This window comes from Astyanax mexicanus, chromosome 2 (genome assembly GCF_023375975.1).
Source record: "Astyanax mexicanus isolate ESR-SI-001 chromosome 2, AstMex3_surface, whole genome shotgun sequence".
NCBI classification, from domain to species: Eukaryota; Metazoa; Chordata; class Actinopteri; order Characiformes; family Acestrorhamphidae; genus Astyanax; species Astyanax mexicanus.
Window position 1 is genome coordinate 36,324,926 of NC_064409.1, and position 14,440 is coordinate 36,339,365.

Here is a 14,440-nt window from a genome sequence, read left to right on the forward strand (position 1 = left end):
CCCTTTAGTATCTAGGCCACATGAAGATAAGATCAACAAACAAATGCTACACATGTTTTACCTCAGATAATATTACTAACCATATATTCCATATTTTTTTGGAAATTACAGATTATCAATGGAACATCTGCCTAGCAAACAAAATTTAGTTTTAAAGAAAACTGAGTTTAGCATCTGTATTCCAACTTCCTGCTTCCAAACAGTATTCAACATTCAAATAGTATGATCTATGGTGTTAACTGAATGTGACATTGAAAAGGGTACATAGACTAGTCATCGTTTTCCCCACACGCTAGCGTTCGCTTAGCAGCAGGCACAGAACAGAACCCCGCCAGAGACACCGTTACAGTACATGCAGCAGAATGAAACAGATTACCCTGTGATTTATTTTATTTCTGTTAATAAATAAGGGTTAACTTACAGTTACTGTATATACAGAACTCACAAACCCAATTTTTTAAAAGCACAATGCTGCTGTGTGACACATGCATTATTTTATTTTAAAGGTGACATTAGTCGGCCTCTACTTCTGAAATTGGTCCAAAGGTCCAAACCATCCAAAATAAGTTTACAAAGGTTTACAAACAAACCCACTGTTCAGTTTATCTGGACCAAGACCACCTTTTTAGGTCTGACCAAATTTTGGACCTTTCACAGCTACTTTTTAATTCAGATAAAACTGAAGGTCTGGACCAAACAAGAAAAGACACAGATAGAGTAGCCTAGCTGCTCTAGCTGATGTTACCTGAATATGAGCTACACTAAAAAACACTCTTTGAATCTTATATGCATGTTACAGTATAGCAACACATCTTTTTTCTTTAAAGCAGCATCATGCAACATTTTACCTTAAAATACCAGCATTAAAATCATTGTGTTTCTTCACTGACTAGGAGCATAGCATAATAGAAACGTAATAGGGAGACAAGTGTCCCCATTGTTGCTGCCCTGGGCATACTGCTAATTGCATAATATAATGTAATCTGGTAAAAAGGTGGTGGTCTGGAAGTAAGGTGTGGTCAGGTAAATATCTGTCGTGTTCTTATTTTGGTGGCAGAAAACACAGGTGCGCCACTGATTAATTTAGAACCCTGACAACAGTCAACCGTCAGATATTCATACCTATTTTATCTACACAGGTGCGCTGTGCGAAAGACTCTTAAGATCTATTGTGAAGCTCTATTGTGAAGATCTACTGTGAAGTTCTACTGTGAAGATGACGTCCTCATCTGCAACAACCACTACTGGTTAGTAGTGTAAAGTTCATTAGCTTGTCTGAGAAGCCAGACTCTGTTACTCATCTGACACAAAAATCCAGGCAGCCGCTTCCCCGAGCAATTACGCAAGCTGGAGTCAAAACACAAGTTACACACTCACTGCTGAAAAGACTCAACTCAGAGATGACGTTCCATGCAGAGACACACACTTCTGTACTCACTCATACAACACACCACAATATTAAGAGGTATGTTCATTCATTAATTCATGCAGGAACAAAATAGCACAGTAGTGCTGTGTATTCTTCCCAGTGTGATACGATGGTTATGATTCAGTACATTCCAATATGCAATACTAAGCAAGGCGACATATTGTGATTGTGTAAATAGCGTTTTACAGTACCAATATACATCAGTACTCACATTATTACTGACTGCAAAGCACAAATTGTGGGGGTTTATAGATATCTGATGTTTTTCATAAATATAACTGCTTATGCTAACACAAAACATTAATATAATATAGAAACCAGAACTACTAACTGGACAAAATTCAGACATTTAAGCAGAATCTCTGTGTTGCATAGAAATTTGTATAGGTTTACTATTATTTAAAACAATAATCAGTTTTAAACACAAGTCAAATCTAAACATCTGTCTGAAAACATTGTTTGTATTTAATAGCCCATCTGAATGGGCAGAGCTATTCGCTGAATGTCTGTAGGTCAATGTTTTAACTTACAGTAATGCATTTTCACAGAACTAGAAAAAAACAGGGCTTTTTAAAGCTTAACATCTACACGAACTAGGGATGGCCAATATGGCCCTAAAATAAAATCATGATATTTCAGCATACTTTGGCGAAACATTGTTTTTTTTTTTTTTTCAATTATATTTAATAATATTCTACAGCAACCAAATAAATATAAATGTTTTCTTTAACAAATAGAACACTGTTTTTATACCTTTAGCAGAAAAAATTAAATTTTATTAATATTTGTCCATTTTGTAAACAGTAACTCACCACTCTGATATTGTATAAAATAATGATAGTGTAGCAAAATAAAAAATGTAACAAAAACTGCAGCATATGTATTGCGTGCATATAAATTGTACAAACTAATGAAAGAAAATACAGTAATACAAAAATAGGCTTTTTTTATTATATTGTGTTATCACAATAAGGAAGTTTTTTTATTGTGTCAAAAAGTTAGATATGACAGGGCATACCCCTAATATGAACTGTATGAACCCATTTTTAAATTTTAAGATGCACTGACTGTATCCTCTTTTATTTTGGAAAAATTAAATAAATTAATAAAGAAAATTTCTTCACAAAATGTTCACAAAAACAAAAAAAATACTCTTATTCTTGTATGTATATGCAGTTATAAGAGAGAGGAATAGAGGGATTAACACATTAGTAAGCCCATAAATTAAGCCCATCCTAATGCTCTATCCTAAAGTGTAGTTAAATGCAGAATTTATATCAGTAACATGATACATTCCTACAGGTAACACAATAAAAACTTCAGTTTTAAAAGGCACTGAACTCTGATGCCGTCTAGTGGCTAAAACGTGTGACTAGCTAAACATTTTAACCCACTGACTGACTGGCACAACCTTCTGACATACACCCTTTAGTTCTCCATCACACCACTCAATTTACCCAAAAGGTTCTTCACCTTAAGAAAGAAAGCACAGATAAAGAGACATGCTGGAATAAAGAACTGCAGCCCTCCGTGGGTTTAGATGAGCTCCAGTGTGTCAGTTAACCACACCTCAGTCTAAGCTGATATCATACAATTACAATTACAGTACTGACCCAAATTAAGTGTGTGGCAGTCTCAGATTCACAAGTACTTAGTGGAAAGCGCTGCTTTTATGAATGGCCTGGAAGAGTTATAAATGGGTTGTAACAACACTCTGAGATGATTTCTGGGACATACAGATTTATGGAAGTACAGTAAGGAATGCAACAGGAAGTAAAGTGTTCCCACATGTAATACTGCCATTCTCTTTTTTCTCCTATTTTAACTTATTTTGTTTGAAGTCAAACTCAATATCCATAGTAGTAGTAATTTCCAAAGTATTATATGCCGAGCAATATAAACAAAGTAAAATGTGGTAGCATAATGGCTAACAACACCGCCCTCCCCTTTAGCAGACTAGGACTTAGTCCCCTTGGTCGACCAAACAAATCACACTACACACTACACACTACAAAAGAAGTCATTGGGCAAGACTACATTGGGTAAGACTACATTCTCTTATCTGTGAAACATAATTCAAATGTAAGACACTCTGGATGAAACTGTCACACAAAAAATGAATGATAGAGTGCCCTTATGTCTGTGTGTTACCTTCTGGCTCTCTTCTTTTAGTTTGGCTGTAATCATTTGATATGTCGGAGTCGCTAGCCACAGTGTGACCATCTATTCACTTTATAAATCTACACATAAATAATTCTGTAACTCTTTGAAAGTAAATGACTGTCCACTTGTCCAGCCTGCCAATGACAGCGATGTGCTTTAGACCATATCTACCAGTTCACCAATCTTTAAAAAATAAAGAAATAAGAGAGGATCTGGTTTGATGTGTGTATTGCATATGTAACCCTATGTCAACATACTGTAAGTTGCTTAAATTATTAAGGAAGGTAAGAGATATGTCACCAATTTCATCAACTAAGAGGTTTCATCACTTTTCATTACTAGTGTGTCTGTTTGTTTAAATTGAAGTTAAAAAAGTTCAAATAAGTGTGTGTGTTTGTGGGTGGTGTTAAAAAACAGTGTTGCAGAAACCTTCCGATATACAGAGATAATTATGTACAAGTACTATATTTAGCATAACAGCAAGTTTTTTCTGCTAAAAATGTCAAATAGGTGTTGAACTACACTGTAAGTTTGACTAATATTCATTGCATTTCCTTCCTATTAATCCCTAATGAATAACCCAGCAGTGAATGCTGTATCCTCTTACAAAAAGGAAGCCATATGCATAATTAATAAGGTTGGTTACTATAAACATACTAATACACTGTTTATGAAATATCTTGTTATGAGATTTGATGATTTGGTTCACTATAAAATAATACAAATAATAAAGGTTTTTTTAAATATATGAGTCCAAATATGATTTACAATGTTTGTAAATTTGTTATACAAAAAGCTAGAAAAGAGACTAAAAGGAGATACTATTAATACTACTGCTTTTCATTGACTTGTACTTCTCTTGTATTTCCTCCGTGTCAGTAAAGTTGAATCTAATCTAGTTTAATCTCTGAGTGACATTAAAAACAACAACAATACACCCCCCCCCCCCCCCCCTTTATCTTCACATTAAACTTAACCATAAATTACATGCCTAACTACTTGCCTCCAATCTGAATATAAACACTCTTCAGTTTCTTCTACCCAGCAGTTCTCACCTACATTCACCCACTTAAGTGGTTTTTCTCAACCGCTGAGCATGAGGCCCATATCTTTTCTCAACCACCCACAACCTTCAAAACTTCTGGTTTATTGACCTTCACCTCAGGAGCCGCCCCTCTCACAGAGCTGTGCCCCCTTCACTACCTGTCAGCTTCTCTTGAGTCTTCTAACAGGATGTTTCTGAAAGCAAAACCGAGACCCCCATCCCCTCAAACACACACACACACACGCAGCCATGGCGCACATTCACACACTGTTTACAGCCCTACAGAAACTAGAGCACCTGAGCTCGAGCTCCAGAGGTAAGATGTGCTCGAGCATCATCAGCTCCAGACACCCACCGTGTGCAGTCTCTCCCCTGAGCCCAGCCGTGTCTACATGTCCCCCGTCAGCGGTGCTCCGGCGTCTCGCTGCCCCCGGTCCGCGGCTTCACCAGCAGCAGGAACAGCCTCAGCTCAGCGAGGGGCGCGCTCCAAATTTACCACAAACAGCCCGAACAGCCGAGCACGAAGCACGCAGCCCGCGCGCAGTGTGTGTGTGTGTGTGAGTGTGTAGATAGCGCTGTCCTGATTGTATCTCCTCGTGTGTGTGTGTTTTTCACAGATACCCAGATGCTCGTCTAGCCTGCGTTATTTTATCCCACCCGTATTCAGACAAACCCCGCCCTAAGCGCTAGCTGATTGGCCAGTAGTGCCCCGCATCTCTCACTGCGGTTGGTTATTTGTTGGCGGACCCCTTTTGATGTGAACGCTCAGCCAATGCTAGTGCAGGAGGGCGGGGCTTGTGGGACTATGGGCGGGAAAACCAACGCGTCTGTTCTCGACAGTGTGCAGTGTGTGTCGTGAGCGTGTTTTCTGCTCTGCAGCCAAAAACTACTGTTTTTGCTCAGACTGCAGTGGCGTCCTTTTCACAGGTAGACAAACCAGTTCAGGTTAATGCAAATATGAATACAGAATGAGGGATAACACATAAAAAGATCTCACCAACTCACCAATTTTTGCCGGTTTCAGTCCATTTCACAATGAGCGTTTAACAAACTGTTGCTGAGGGTTTACCACAGCTAAATGACAAAATACTAACTGTTATAGAAGCACAAAACTCATCATTTGAAAGTCATACTTACATCTCTTTCATTTGCTGACATTGTGTTCTGTCTGAGGTTCTCAACCAGCAGACCGAAATGTTTTTTTTTTTCGACTGATCTATAGGTGAGGCTCTGGTGGTGGGTGATGGTGAGGGAGAGGGAGTGCGATAACTTCTAATATTCACACTGCAAGCTTTGGTTACAGTGCATTACCGGCTGATAATGGCCCTCATAGAATGCCTCACAGCCAATCACACAACAGGTACAGAAACTAACTGTGGTATAATAGACGTTATCCTGACATAAAAGTTTCGTCATCTGATGTCAGGACCAACAATCAACCTGGAATTAATGTCTACTGACCTTGGTCCCCAGCTGGGGTGGTTCTATGCAGATTTCCTTGTGAAGTCACAACGAGTGAGGAATCAAAACGGCTAATAGAAACATATGATTCCAGACACCAAACTCTTTCAACTGATTCCCAAATAACAGATGGATGGATTTTTTCACGCTTACAGTGCATATCCATTATCACTTAAGCCTTAAACGCATCCTATTCATTGTAATGGAGAGAGCTGCCACGTGCCGCGGTGCATGCTGGGTTGCGTTATGTTGAAAAATACAGATAAATTGAAATATAAGTTACATCATTTGAATTAAAAAAACACACCCACACGGGAAGCCGAGAGATTCGGCATGGTGGAATGCATTGTAGAACCTTTAAAGTGTTTACAGGAGCCGTCAAGAGCTAAGTGGAAATACAAAAGCACATAAAAGTTTTTGCATAAATATGTCCCCTTTCAGATCCAATCTGTAGACACAACATATTTAAGTATTCTGTATAGTTGGTTTCCCACTGTGGCAAGTATATATGTGATTTGGTAACTGCAATGTAATTTCAGAGTTTGAAAAAACTCATTAATTATATAAAGAAACCAACCGAGATTAATTCACTGTGGTGGTAAAATGAACCAGGGACTGCAATGTCCACAATGTACATGTAGCCAATTTATTAGCCTACCAAAACTGCTGCTTTTGGATTTTGGAGGAGCCTGCTTTATATAGGGCTGGATCTTCTTAAACCTATTGGCTGTGCAAGCAAGAATGTTCTAAAACAACCCATATCTGTAAAAATTTTCTATGAATTAATGGGAAATCTTTCTCCCAGTCGAGAACAGAGAAAGGTAGATGGTTATTGGAAACGTTTAACTGATGATAGTTCAGTCAGTGAGGTAAATACCAGAATATATTTTTTGTTGGTTTTATGAAAATATGGCATTTCTACTAATTACATTTACTAATTATTTTTAGAAAGCAAATTATTTAGTTTTGTTTATTGAATTTGATCACATATATCTCTCAATATAGTTGAAATTAAGAACAACCGTTCATATGTTTAAACATGTTAAAGGTCCTCATAGTATATTCTAATTTTATCACACTCTTCTTAGTACAAAAACATTTTCTAAGCTTAAATCCAAATTCTAATATCAAAACTATTGTAAAACAAATATCTCAGACAACTTGTCCCTTAACTCTTTATGTAATTATCATCTGTGATGTAGCTGTTCAAATTGTTTCCATCTGTTTCCACCGTGAACAATGGTGACTCCTTCTCTAAATGGAGATTTTTCATCAAAACGCTCTGAATGACTCTGTTTATATCTCACTGATTTCATTATGAGGAATGTTTAGAAAGATTGGTGGATTTCCCCTTCAACAGTCTCCATCTATTTATCTAAAACGCCTCCTACACAAACACATTTCTCATCTATTTGGATTTAAACAAACCAGCATGGCTCCATTGTGAGAATCAGGTCACGGTAAAACAACATGAGTTCATTAATTAAACTTTTAACATCATCATCAGTGCAGGCGTGGGTGAGGACCTACCTCTGTTGTCTCATTTAATTGAGATGAGAAGGATTTATAGGATTTATACTGTTTAAAAGGCAGTGATTCCAAAGTCTAACATTCAAGGCCAAAGATACCTCACTTTACAGCACACAAGAACAATAAAATACAATCAGGCCACACACACAAACACAGTCACTGAGCTCACAGCTTCCTCTTAGCCAATCATTAATAGAGGTTTCTACATGCTGTGTTTTATGAGTGAGTTGGAGATGAAAAACCAAAGCCTTATATATACGTGATATCATAAACTATATTTGTGGAGGGTGCTGAAGCAAGACGAGTTTCACCATGCCCACGCTTAATGATCTCTTTTGTATAAACCATCTGGGCTGGCAAACATTTACACATAGGGGAGAGTGGGGTGAGTTGTGCCAGTTTTTACTTAAAGTGACTTTAAAGCGAGACCATGACAGTACTGCTTCCACTAAAATATGTACATATATTTCAGGATGTGGTGCATCCCTGGAAACAGTCACTTTGGATCTGAAATATATTATTTAAGAAATACAGCTTTTTGAAAAAAGGTGTTCTCCTGGCACAACTTGCCCCGACTGCGGGGTAAGTTGTGCCTTTGGAAAGAATACATTGGTAAAATGTTCCATTAATTACTGAAATAAAACAGTATATATTGATCTCAGAAACTGTAATACTATATAAAAGCTAGACAAATTCAATACAAAATTACTAATTTAAAGTTTATTTAACGTAACTTTACAACATCAAAAGCCAATTTGAGCATATCGCTTTATTCCTTCCTGACACACCTTAATTCCTTTGGACACATCTTCTCAATAAATGTTTTTTCTTTATGTATTTATTTAATTGATTTTCTAAATTGTAGATTAATATTAAAGAGATGAAAAAGATTAAGAGACACATATAGAATTCCGTAGTCAACAGTAAAAAGAGTTAGTCTTCCTAAAGGTCACACATGAGCACACCAAAGGTCAATTGTCTTAATCAAGGCCTAGCAAACCAATCACGTCCTAGCAGAGATTAAAAGTTTATTAACATAATTAGCCTATCTCTTAATTCCTTCCTGAAGAATGGACTTCATGTCTTCCTCTTATAACTCCACGGCATGATGGTCTATTTCTGTTTTGGGTCTAAAATTAAGAATGTCACATAGTTTTAGTGATAAAATGTAATAATACAATGTACAATTACAAAAAAATATATTTAAAATATTCATGAGCTGTGACACAACTTACCCCAGGCCCACAAATCACCCCAATCCTACTATTTTGAAGAAAATGCATCGTCCAGTAGTTTTGGGCTAACATTATGTTAGATGTATAGACTCATAGTGTTGCAAAAAAACAGTTTTTTGAACTTAAATGTGCTTACATCTCATGCAATGAGGCTCTATTCTTTGCAGGATGAGTAAACTGGCTGACTTTTCAAACTTTGTGGTCACATTCACAATTTCTTCTGTGGTTCCCTAGAAACAGGTGGTGGCAGAACTTCCCCCACTGACAGAAATCACCCCACTTTCCCCTACACAAATTGTTCACAACCCAAAAACACTTTTTTCTTTAATCATCCAAAAGTTCTTTAAAATCTGAGTGAAAATGGTTGTTGGTTGGGTGGTTTATATGGTAAAATACAGCTTATCTTTAATGAAAGGGGAGTTCACCTGTGAGGAGAACACTGGGCTAATTGAGCGGCTGTAAGTAATTTATCACTAACAGTAAAATAATTGCATTAATAGTAAAGATGGTTCCCTGGGCTGAACAGCGCTACCACTGGAGTATCTAAACATTTAAGGCATTTTAAAACTTGTACAATTATTTTGTAGCTATATATAACTATTCCTTCTGTTTTCTGTGTTATTATAATGTATAAAAAATTGAACTGAAAAAACCAACAGCTGAAATTGACTTGATGGTAGCTGATGACTGTTCTCTAAATACATACTAATGTTAAGATAGTCCAAACTGGCCGAGAGAGAGAAAGAGAGAGAGTTGATGCTCTGTCAGCCATTTAAAGGAGAAATCCTGTGTGAAATGGGCTTGGGGAGAAGTAAAATCTGATAACAAGTACAACCCCCCCCCCCCCCCCCCCCCTAGAATTCCTAAATACCGAGCTTTTAGTTGATGCTCCCAATTGGCTTACAATGCTAGAGATAGGGGCATTGTTGCCCATGCAGAGAAAACGTTTTTGTACACCAATAACAAGCTCAAAGTATTTAATACATTTAAAATGAGGCACTGGGAACTTTAAAAGTCTTCATTAAAAAACACTGTTTATACACACAGTACCTTGATCACAATAAGTTGACTGATGAGCACAAATGAGTAAGTAGGACAGGGAAACAGATTGCAAAATTTATTATGTGGAAATGCAATCATCTATTCTACCTATTCGTTCATGCTCGTCAGTCGACTGAATAGTAATTTCCTTTGCATAGGTAACGCTATGCCCCTATCTCTAGCAGGGTAAGCCTGTTGGGAGCTTCGACTGAAAGTGCTGTATTTTGGAATGCTGGAGATTAACAGAGGTGGGCTATTTAACAAAAGTTTGTACTCGTTATCATGTTTCACTAAACTACAAGTTCATTTCACACTGGATTTCTCCATTAGCCTATGGTTGCCGAGAGACACTATGAGGATTTGATCTGTGTTTACATATGGAAACAGTGCTGCAGAAACTCTACAGACTAAAAGTATTCAAAATGCCTTTGAACAAAGAGCACAAAAGCAGTCATACCTGTATTGTCCTCAATGATGAATATAAACTACATACAAGAAGATATGTGTAAGCTATGTTAACCTTGTAGTGCTAAGCTAAATAAGATGCACAGCAGGTAAAAATGTCCCAGAGTAAAATACGAAAATATATTTAAAGTACAATTACAATTAGACACAATTAGAACAATTAGTACTAAATGAAAACTGTCGTGTGAAATGGCTACATGAGTCAAAATTCAAAACACTGGAGAGAGTTGTCTGACTAACCCACCCCTCCCCAGACAGAAAGCTCAGGTGGGTTGCCAGATTGACTCACAGTGGCAAGCTATGGTGAGTCATACTCTGTAAGCTCATGGCCGAATGTAGACGTTTGATGTACCCTGGGCTGCGTTAGCCAAAGCTAAATCCATTACTATCCGTACACAAAAACAAAAAAACACTGCTGTGAAAATACACACTACTTAATATACAGTGGAACTTTTTTTCTCATTTCTGACATATTTTTCTGTCACACTGGTTGCTGCTGAGGTTGCTCCAATGCTGCACTCAAATCCTGACATGACTTAACATGCTCATAGCATTTTAGCCTAAACTAGCTTAAACTTTCCTTAATATCTGATAATACAACCTAATCATGTTATGAGGTACTACAGAAAATATAGTCCTGAACGGTGCTTTAATGTGACCTTTTCCATTTTGATGTGGGTCACTTTCATATGTGATATTGAAGTACAGTACATATCTGCAATATGACTTAAATGCTGACTTTGTGAAACAAACGATTAGACATTAGTGACAGGATGATGTGGCAGCAGTGTTAAACTAAAAAAAAAAATTAACCGAAACCAAAAAATACAGTGGTGTGAAAAAGTGTTTGCCCCCTTCCTGATTTCATGATTTTTTGTATGTTTCTCACACTTAAATGTTTCGGAAACAAAATTAAATATTAGTCAAAGACAACACAGGTAAACACAAAATGCTATTTTTAAATAAAGGTGTTTATTTTTAAAGGAGAAAAAACATCCAAACCTACATGGCCCTGTGTGAAAAAGTGATTGCCCCCTTGTTAAAACATACCGTCACTGTGTTTTTTGACACCTGAGTACACTGTCTCTAGCCTGTCTCAGGCCTGATTATTGCCACACCTGTTCTCAATCAAGACATCACTTAAACAGAACCTGCCTGACAAAGTGAAGTCCACCAAAAGATCCTTTGAAGCTACACATCATGCCGAGATCCAAAGAAATTCAGGAACAATTGAGAAAGAAGGTAATTGAGATATATCAGTCTGGAAAGGGTTATAAAGCCATTTCCAAAGCTTTGGGATCCAGCGAACCACAGTGAGAGCCATTGTCCACAAATGGCGAAGACATGGAACAGTGGTAAACCTTCCCAGGAGTGGCCGGCAGGCCAAAATTACCCCAAGAAAGCAGCGATGACTGGAAGACTTGCTGTGATAAATGGAACTATGATCCAATAGACACCAGCAATGATCCAAAACACACCAGCAAGTCCACCTCTGAATGGTTAAAGAAAAACAAAATGAAGACTTTGGAGTGGCCTAGTCAAAGTCCTGACCTGAATACTATTGAGATCATGTGGCATGACCTTAAAAAGGCCGTTCATGCTGGAAAACCCTCCAATGTGGCTGAATTACAACAATGAGTGGAGCCAAAATTCCTCCACAACGCTGTGAAAGACTCGTTGCAAGTTATCACAAACGCTTGGTTGCAGTTGTTGCTGCTAAGGGTGGTCCGACCAGCTATTAGGTTTAGCTAGGTGTGGTTAGAGACAGTGTACTCAGGTGTCAAAAACCACAGTGATGGTATGTTTTAACAAGAGGGCAATCACTTTTTCACACAGGGCCATGTAGATTTGGATTTTTTTCTCCCTTAATAATAAACATCTTCATTTAAAAATAGCATTTTGTTTCATTGCTATATGAAAATAGTTCCATTGCTGCTCTGTTTGTAGCTGCATTGTTTGGCTGGTAAGCGCTGCCTCATTGCTTGGTTACCTGTATGTGACGAGTAATACATGGAGAGCTTCAGTTAAAGTGCATTACCAGCTGATAATGTCACTCATAAAACGCCTCTCAGCCAATCAAATTGCAGGGTCAGAACTAACTGTGGTATCATTTGTTGTAATTCTTCTAGAAATACTGAATAAACTACCTGTAATCTTATACATTTTTAAGAGTATATTAATGCTTTCACATAAAGTTGTTAGAGTCCCAATGAAGCTCAGGGTTTTATACTGGGCATCCAATTTCAGAGCCCAATTTTCTCAAAAAACAGCAAAACAGGACTCACCCAAAATGCATGCTGTTTGTGGGTAAACATTTCAGAGAGAGTGGCATGTTTACCCTCAAACATTATTTGTGCTGGAGGTGTTTTGGTGTTCTGCAGCGAAGCTCTTGGAGTGGGGTTCAGATACCAGAGAGAGCTGACAAATCTGAGGAAATGCTGCACAGATGGGTATGAGAGGGGTAAGGGTGAAGAAGCTTTCCCACATTTAAACTTCATGTCCCCAAATCCCTGGTTTAGAATGTGTGTCGCCACAAGTTTCTGACCAAAAAGTGTGGCTGACCGTTTTCTTACTCTGCTTTATTGCTTAGAGACATTTACATTCCCTCTATGATCTGGTATGGCCACAGCCACAACACATTTCTTGGCCACTTGTTTGTGGCTTGAGAGTCCATTACTGGGGCATGGTTATTAACTTGTTACATAACATAAAATTACATTGTTTTGTGTTGTCCCAAAAATACTTTTTTTAGAAAACACAATTCAGTTATGCAGAACCACTGTGCATTATGAAATTACATTCATTATTGTTGCCCATTGCAAAATGTGTGTTTTTCGTAAAAACTTTGTTAATGTCTGTTTTTTTGGCCATTAAGAATGAATGGGGAGAAATTTGCACACTCATGTACAAATACAAATTTTGAGCTATATGCCTAACTTATCATGTTCTTTCTGGATCAATACGATGTATGGTTTTCGTACAATTGTTGAGCAAATTTGCCCCATAGGAATGAAATTTCCGTCTTACAAGCCAACTCTGCACACAGGAGTGCCTTCTGTCTCCTGCTCTCCAGTACTGTATGTGTGTATGGAGGAGCTATTGGATAAAGCAGCTATTCGTCAAAGGTTTGGACAAACCACACGTCCAAAGCAACCTAGCTTCCATAGCCATGGCATGTTATAACCTGATTTATGCAAATACTTTAGCAATCACCGTGCAACACCTTAGAAATTACTTAGAAACTACATAGCAACAATATAGCAACCAACCATCCTGTGTTTCCTTCAGGAAATGCACCTTTCTAGTTTAAAGTGTTATTTTTTTAAATGTACTCAGGAGTCACTGCTTTTATCAATCTGTCAGAATTTCTTCTTATTTCTTCTTTATTTTTAATGATGTAGTTTTTCTAAACTGTCCACTCAAACTAACAAGTTCACATGTCTGTTGTTTCCTAGGTACAAAGACACATGTACAATGAATAGGAACGCCACAGTTCATAACCTCTTAGTTGGTAAAACCCACCATAACGTATGTTCTGCTTTCATTATCTATCTGTATTCAAGTCATGTGTTAAAGTCATGCCTGCAAAATGTGATAAACATATCTTAATAAATATGTTTAGTTATAAGAGGAAAAATGGCACATTGTTTTATGACTAGTAGAAACCTACACAAGTAACTGACATTATATGAAACCTTTGAAACTGTATATGTGTTGGAAATGTCAAATATGGTGGGGGTGGGGGGGTGGGGGTCTTAGGAGCTCATGAGGAAGCTCCCAGAATGCTTGGTGGTCAACTGTTTGTTGAGGTTAACAAGGGGGGAGGGTGATTATGTTGTGTTGTATGGGGTTTTGTGAGTGTAATTGTGTGTGTGTCTGTGTTATTAAATTTAGTTGTGGCAGACCTGGTCAATGATATATTTGTCCCCACATTAGAGAACTCTATACCCTACTATCTAAGTGTGTTGCTATTCTTTAATGCAAGTATTATTTTCACCATTTCTATTTTTAAAGTCATAAAAACGTATTTGTTTCCTATACTTTTACCTCAATTCAAAGGCCAATTGCCCT

At 37.5% G+C, this 14,440-nt stretch overlaps 1 protein-coding gene across 1 annotated transcript in view; it reads right to left on the bottom strand.

Annotated features, from left to right (window-relative positions):
* LOC107197522 (proline-rich protein 5) overlaps positions 1-5,250 on the bottom strand; it is a 47,931-nt gene extending 42,681 nt beyond the window's left edge. Inside the window, exon 1 of the mRNA XM_022671658.2 lies at positions 4,993-5,250. The gene's annotated coding sequence lies outside the window, so the exon portion shown is untranslated. The remainder of the gene's footprint in view (positions 1-4,992) is intronic.
* Positions 5,251-14,440: the final 9,190 nt, after the last annotated feature.